Below are 7,833 nucleotides of genomic sequence, written 5' to 3' on the forward strand. Positions count from 1 at the left end.
CTATGGGGGCTGTCCTGCCCCAACGTCCAGTGTTTGCACCGAAGCTCTGCTCCCCACTGGCCGCGAGCCTGCTTGGACTCCTCCACGTGCTTATTCCAAGTGACATCTGCCACCAGGAGCCTCCGTACTCTTCACAGATGGGAGCCAGAGCCCCTCCCTCTTGTTCTAGGGAATTCTCCACTTCAAAGAGAACTTTCTGGAATTGTGACTGAGGACCAGGGGCTATCTGAGTGCCCCTTCCCCATCCAGCAGGAGCCGTGTTTTGGCAGCTCTTGAGCATGGAACTGCCCTGGGGCAGGCCTCTGTGACATCCCTAGAAATGATGAAATTTACTTTGAGCTTGCCCCTCCCCATCCCCCACGTGGGGCATTTGCATGGATTGTCCTTCCCCAGGAGATTCCTGCCAACAAGGAATTGTGACAGCTAGGAGTGAAGGGGCCGAGGCCCCAGGCAGCGAAGCCCACTGGTGACTCTGGCGAGATGCCACCTTGAGATGCTGCAGCAACCATGGTGTTCACACCCAACCACAGCATCCTGGATACCACCCAGATGCGGATCTTCTCAGGGCTGCCCTTGTCCTCGAAGCAGACCCCACCAACCACCCCCATGAGAAGACGCTGAGTTCTCCGAGGTTTAGTGGAGTGGTGTGTTCTGTTGGGCAGAGACAGCGGCTAATGGGATGTAAAGTGGTGCAACTGCTGTGGAAAACAGCCTGGCAGCTCTTCAGTTTAACCCAGTCACCCTATGACCCAGCAATTCTACTCCTGGGAATCTACCAAGGGCACTGAAAACACCCATCCAGAGAAAGGCGTGCACACGAGTGCTCACAGCACTATTCACAACAGCCAGAAGGTGGAGGCCACCCAGTGCCCACTGACTGGTCATGGGTGACCAAACCTGGTCCCGCCATGCCATGGAATTTTTCTCAGCCATGGAAAGGAGTGAGGTCTGACATGCACTGCCATGTGGGCGAGCCTTGAGAATATTATGCAGAGTGACGGAAGCCAAACCCCAAAGACTAAATATTGTATGATTCCATTTATACAAAATGCCCAAATCATAGAGGCAGAAAGTACATTAGTGGTTGCCTAGGGCTGGGTGTGGGGCGTGGATTACGGGGGGATTGGAGGTTGATGACTAGGGGGTGCAGGGTTTCTTTCTAGAGTGATGAAAATGTTCTAAAATTGGATTGATGATTTCATAACTCTGCAAATATACTAACTACTATTAAATTGCACACTTTAAATGAGTGGATTGTATGGTATGTGAATTATATTTCAATAAAACTGTAAAAAAACGCAAAAGTTAATGGAAGGCAAGGATGTAGAGTGACTGGAACTCTCAGCCACCATTGGGGGCCTTTCGTTGCAGAACTTTGTAGAACTGACAATACCTGCTAACACTGAACATGCACGTCCACTCCAGGCAGGTACTCCACAGAAATAAATGAGTGCATTAGTCCACCGTGAAACATGTGCTAGAATGTTCTCAGTAGTGCGGAGGGTGAGAGCTCTAATCTGTGCACAGCCCACACAGTTCAGTGGCAGGATGAATAAATCAAGGTGGTCTGTTCGTACCAGGAATGCCACACAACACTGAACATGAGTCAGCTAAATAGCACCCGGCGTGGAGGAGTCTCACAAACACAGCAGCAGGTGAGAGGAAAAGCATGTGCTCTCTAATGTCATATATATTAATCTCAGAAATGAAGCTGGGTGTCAGAGGTCAGGCTTTGCCAGTGGGTGTCTTGCACAGGCCTAGCCAGGCCTGCCCTCAGTGGTACTGGAGCCCTTAGCAGCAGGTCTGGCCAGGGAAGCCAATAGTGGCAGGCCACTCCAGGCCAGAGTGACCATAGGGGGATTCTAGTTTTCTTGCTCTTTCTTTCTTTCGGGCCCAAGGGTAGCCAGGCCAATCCAAGGAAGCACTTCGGGCAGGCTGGGCAGGCCCTTAGCAGAAGGGGGGCCCTAGGCAGCAGGGCAGTCATGAATAGTAGACCCAGCCACTGAGGCCTTTAGTGCAAAGTGCTAAGGCCCCTAAGAAAGAAAGAAAGAAAGAAGACCTCTGGCCCCCAAGAAAGAAAGAAAGAAGGAAGGAAGGAATGAAGGAAAGGAACAAAGAAAGAAAGAAACAAAACCCCCCCTTAGGTCTCTCTGGCCTGGCCTGCCTCTAAGAGACCCCATGGCCTGCCCTGGCCTGCTGTGCCACTAAGGGAGCCCCTGCATGGCCTCCCCTAGAGTCAGAGAGAGAGAGAGAAAGAAAGAGAGAGAGAGAAAGAGAATCTCCCTAGAGCCCCCCTGGCCTGGCTGGTGTGCCTCTAAGAGGCCCCTTGGCTTGGCCTTGCCTGCTGTGCCACTAAGGGCACCCCTGGCCTTTCCTGGCCTCCCATTAAGGGCTGCCCTTGCCAGGTCTGCTGCTAAAGGTGCCCCTGCCACTAAGAGTGGGCCTGGACAGGCCTAGACAAGAGACAACTGGGCCTGCCTCAGAGTTCCCTTGGCTTGTCCTGGCACTAAGGGCCCCCCTGGCCTAGCCTACTTGGTACTAAGGGCCTCCATGGATAGGCCTACTATTCAGGGCCCCCCACCACTAAGGGCCCCCATCTGCTAAGGGCCTGTCCCAAGTGCTTCCTTGTCCTGTCCTGGCCCCCCTAGATCCCCCCTGGCCTGGCAGGCCTTCCCTACATGCTTCCTTTGCCTGCCCTGGCACTAAGGGGCCCCCTGGCTTCCCTGGGCTGACCTTAGGGCCCCATGGCCTAGCTTGCCCAAGGTACCAATTGTACTGCTCTGCTCCTACAGGCCCCTGAGGCTGGACTACTGGTAAGGGCATCCTGCTGCTTTCTTTTCTTTTTTTCCTGTTTTCTTTTTGGTATTTTTCTGTCCTTTGTTTTTCATTTGTTTTCTTTTCTCCTTTTTTTTCTTTTTCTTTTCTTTTCTTTCTTTTTTTTTTTTTTTTGTTCTCTTCTTTTTTTGATTTTCTTTTTGTTGGGATTTTCTTTTCTGGGATTTTTCTATTCTGGGGGTAATTCTTTTGGGGGGATTTTCTTTTTGTTAGGGTTTCTTCTTTCAGGGAGGGTTTTCTTTTGGTTGGAGTTTTCTTCTTTTTGTGAGAGTTTTCTTCTCAGGGAGTTTTTGGTTTTCTTCTTTTTCTTGGGGTTTTCTTCTTTGGGGGTGATTTCTTCTTTTTGTTGGGGTTTTCTTCTCTTGGGGGGTTTTCTCTTTTCATGGGGGTTTTCTTCTCTCTGTTGGGGCTTTCTACTTTTCATTGGAGTTTTGTTCTATTGTTTTTTTGTTTTTTTTTTTTCTTTTATGCGAGTTTTCTTTTTGTTAAAGTTTCCTTCTTTGGGGGATTTCTTTCTTTTGGGGGTGATTTCTTCTTTTTGTTGGGATTTTCTTCTTTTCTGGAAGTTTTTCTTCTTTTGGGGGGTTTTCTTCTTTTGGGAGGGGAGTGTTTCTTTTTGTTAGGGTTTTTTTCTTTTCATTGGCATTTAGTTCTTTTCATTGGGGTTTTCTTCTTTTCAAGGGTTTTTCTTCTTTTGGGGGCTTTCTTACTATTGCTGGCATTTTCCTCTTTTCATTTGGGTTTTTCTTTTTGTTGTGGGTTTCTTCTTATTTTTTGTTGGGGATTTCTTGTTCTGGGGGGCTTTTACTTTTGGTTCAGGTTTTCTTTTAGGGGGATTCTTTTTTGAAGGATTTTCATCTTTTCATTGTGGTTTTCTTCTTATCATTAGGCTTTTCTTTTTGCCGGGGTTTTGTTCTTTTTTTTGGTTTATTTTTATTGCTGTTTTCTTCCTTTTGGGGTTTTTTTCTTCTTTTAAGTGTTTTCTACTTCTTTGGGGGTGATTTCTTCCTCTTTTGTGTGTTTTCTTCTGTTTGGGGTTTTCTTCCTTTTCTGGATGTTTTCTTCTTTTAGGTGTTTTCTACTTCTTTTGGGTGTCTTCTTCCTCTTTGGGATGTTTTCTTCTTCATCTGTGTGTTTTTCTTCTGTTTGGAGTTTTCTTTTGGGGGGTGTTCTCTTCTTTTGGGTGCTTTCTTTTCTGGATGTTTTCTTCTCCTTCTGGGTGTCCTTCCTTTCTTGGGTTTTCTGCCTTTTGGGGGTGTTTCATCTTCTTTGGGGCTGTTTTCTTCTTTTTATGGGTGTTTTCTCCATCAATTGGCTATTTTCTTCCTTTTCTGGGTGTTTTCTTCCTCTTTTGGCTGTTTTCTTCCTATGTTGGTGTTTTCTTTCCTTTCTAGGTGTTTTCTTCTTTTGGATGTTTTCTTCTTCTTTTGGATGTTTTCTCCTTTTTGGTGTTTTCTCCTTCTTGCTGTTTTCCTCTTCTTTTTGGTTTTTTCTTCCTCTTTTTTTCCCCCCTTATTTTTTCCTTAGGTTCTTTTTTCATGTTTTTTTTTCCCTTTTTTCTTCTTATTTTTCTTCTGTTTTAAAGGTTTTTTAAAAATTTTTTTTCCTGGGCCGGCCCGGTGGCGCACTGCTATGGTGCGCCGCTTGGGAAGCGCAGCAGCGCTCCCGCCGAGGGTTCGGATCCCACGTGCAGACCGGCCGCTCACTGGCTGAGCGAGGAGCGGGGGCAACACCGAGGGTTGCGATCCCGTTGCCGGTCCCGGTCCAGTGCGGGTGCGACACTGAGGGTTGCGATCCGTTGCCGGTCACGAAAAAAAGACAAACAGACAAAAAAAAAAAAAAAATTTTTTTTCCTTTCTTGTTTTTTTAAAAGAGGGGTCTTAACATGATAAAAGGGTGACTGGGAAGGAGTACCTGGGATAGGGTGGCAGAGACAGGGTGGCAAGGATGGGGTGACAGGGACTAGGAGGGAGCAAAGAACTGGGCCCCACATCTCAGATGTCCAGGATCTTTATATCTCCATATTTTTCTGCTCAATAAAACAACGGGAAGCAGGGGTCGTTGCTGAAGCCTTCATCCTCCTGGCATTTCTGTACATCCTGCAGCAGCTGCATGGTCAGAGGGAAGAGAGCAATGAATACTCACAGGACTGCAGTGCATGACTCTGGGGTCACCTGTCCCCCAGGCCAGAGCTTCCTCTGTCCTGACTCTGGCACCCCCACTCCCCAGAGGCTGGGGCCCGTCTCCTAGCCCTTCCCAGATGGGGCAGAGATTCCCATCTCCTTTAGGTCTCCCAGCTACTCCTGCAGCTGGCCCAACTTCTTAGCCAGCTATGTCTTTACATGCTGCCCTGACTGCAGCTCACTGCTGACCTCCATGTTCTAATTGGTCTGGATGGAGAGAAGCAATTGGTGGCCACCTGATGCAGCTGGAGACCCACAGAACAGGGAAGGGGGCACACTGCACTGGCTCACAGCTGCTCTCCCAGATACCATTTTGTGTGAAGTCTCTACCACCCAATTTTACAAGTGGGGAAACAAAGGCCCAGGGGGAGAGAGCAGAGGGCAAGTCAGCAGGGCAGGTGGAGCACCAGCCCGACAAAGCCGGCCTGCAGCTCAGCCAGCACCTCCTGGAGATCATGGGCCTGGGACCACGTGTGGCTGGCAGTGGCATGGTGGTACTGCATGCCCTCCATCACCTGCCTGCACTACTTGCCCCAAAGCTCAGCAGCCTGCCCCAGCTCCAGTGGCCACTCTTCTTGCTCCCGGTTCAGGTGTCTCAGACCCTCATTGTCCTTTACCTAAGCCTGGAGCTGACCCACTGGGCTCTCCAGCTGCTTCTGCAGTTGCTCAGCCTCCACATGCAGCTGCCGTTCTTTCTGGGAGGGTCCCACTGGGGGATTTGGGTGTGGAGGCTCAGCTGAGAAATTAAGTGAATTGTAAGGGCCTCTGGCTTCTGGAGTTGCAAAAAACCCTCTTCTTGGCACACAACTCCTAATTCAGCCTCCTTGTTCCAGACCATGGCTTCCTGGATAATCATTCCTCACACCCAGATGATGGTCAATTGTTCAAATGACTTTCAAATAGAGTTCTTTACATTCTTGTGCTCAAGACAACTGTGGGTGGCTGACAATGGGCACTCCACCCCTCTCTGCAGATGGGGACACTGAGGCTCAGTTGACAAGACTTGCCATCTGCTGGTGCAAGCCTCTTTCTCTTCCTCCTGCCTGCTCTCAGGCCACCACAGCCCCAGCTAACCTGTCTGCCCGCTCATGTCAGTCAAGCAGGTCTCAGCCTCCTGGACCTGATTCAGGCCATGCTCGTCAATCAAAGTGTGAACCTGCCAAGAGCACAAGGCATGAGCCATGGAGGGGGTGGCTGCAGGAGGGACAGGCTGCCACCTTCCTCTCTACACCCACCCCCATAAAACCAAAACCATGGGCTCCAGCCACTCACTTGTTGTGGCAGGAGCTTAGATTTGGCGATCTTTTTTATGTGAAGCTGCAAGGCTGCCTTCTCCATTTCCAGGACCTGCAGCTTCCCCTTCAGTAGGGACTGGTGGTGGTTGAGGTTCTCATAGTTGTTCCTATGGCTCCTATGGTAGTAAAGAATGGAAAAAATGAGGAACAGAAAGGACCACTTTTGTGATCGATGCACTGACTTTGACACACAACCGGAAGACCACGGCATGGGAAGGGGCCCCAGGAATCAACAGTCACAAGTGGCAGTTCAGAGAGGGGACATGAATTGCCTGAGGCCACACATGAGTCATTGGCACAGCTAGGACCAGAGCTTGGCTCTGCACACATCCAGACCCGTGCATCCACCTCATCGTGCTCACCTGTCCCCTCCCACCTCACACCACATCACCCGCGCTGAGGCCCCCAGACCTGCCATCCACCTTCCCCTCCTACTTGTTGCACTCCAGCTGCAGCTGCAGAGCCTCTCTCTCTCTCTCTCTCTTCAGGTCATGGGAGAACTACAAATACAGAAAGGTGAAGTCAGGATTCAGCAGGGAGAAGACGTAGTTGGGGCACACTAACACTGACAGTAGCCATTCAGCAGTGACGTTTCCTCCCCCTGAATCACACTTGACATCTTTTTCAAGGCATTTCCAAGTTCTCAGTTGGATTTACTAAGAATTCAGTAATAGCGGAAGAGGCAGGGAAAGAGATCTCATTTACAGCTGGCTGACAGAGGCCCAGGGATATCGGGTCATGTTGCCATTGTCATGACTGTCATCACCATCGTTTGACTCTGTATTGAGCACATCACCAGGTGCCATGCTGACAATCCATCGAGTCCTCACAACCACCATAGGAGGCAGTTACTGTTATTATCTCCATTTTGTAGATGAAGTAAAAAGTATTAGAGGTTAAGTGCTAACATCACTCACAGCTGGGATGTGAACATCCAGGTCTATCTGATTCTCTAAGGCCATTTTTCCCTGGGGGTGGAGGCACAAGCGTGAGGGCAGGTGCTGGGCTCACCCTCTCGGCCTCCTTCTGTCGTGCAGAGAGGTCAGACAGGCTCTGCTGCAGCTCTTTCAGCAGGTGTTCATGGGACGCAGGCAGCTTGCCAGATGTTCATGCTCCCCTGGAATGACAGAGGTTGAGATGGAGCCCAAAGGACTCCCCCAAAGGCCCACCAAGGCACCAGGTTGAGGGAGGAAGGGTGTCCAGGTTCACACCTGCTTTTTGCCAGACCACCCGGTTAGCATTCACCAGCATGCCAGGTAACTTCGCCTTTTCAAACATCAATGCATCAGTCGTCCAGATCTGAGCCTTTGGGAGAAAAGCCAAACAGGAGCTGAGAGAGGGAAAGGAAGGTTCTCTAGGGGACGTGAGGGATGCCATACTGTCCACTCACCTGCAGTTGTTCATGCAGGAATTCCATCTGCTGACACCTACTCTCCTGCTATGGGAAGAGAAAAGAAACACCTCTTACTGGGGAGGCAGAGATGCAACAGCAAGGGACAGGCCCCCAGAATGCCACCAGT

Source organism: Galeopterus variegatus, unplaced genomic scaffold (genome assembly GCF_000696425.1).
Source record: "Galeopterus variegatus unplaced genomic scaffold, G_variegatus-3.0.2 Scaffold7908, whole genome shotgun sequence".
Taxonomy (NCBI): Eukaryota; Metazoa; Chordata; class Mammalia; order Dermoptera; family Cynocephalidae; genus Galeopterus; species Galeopterus variegatus.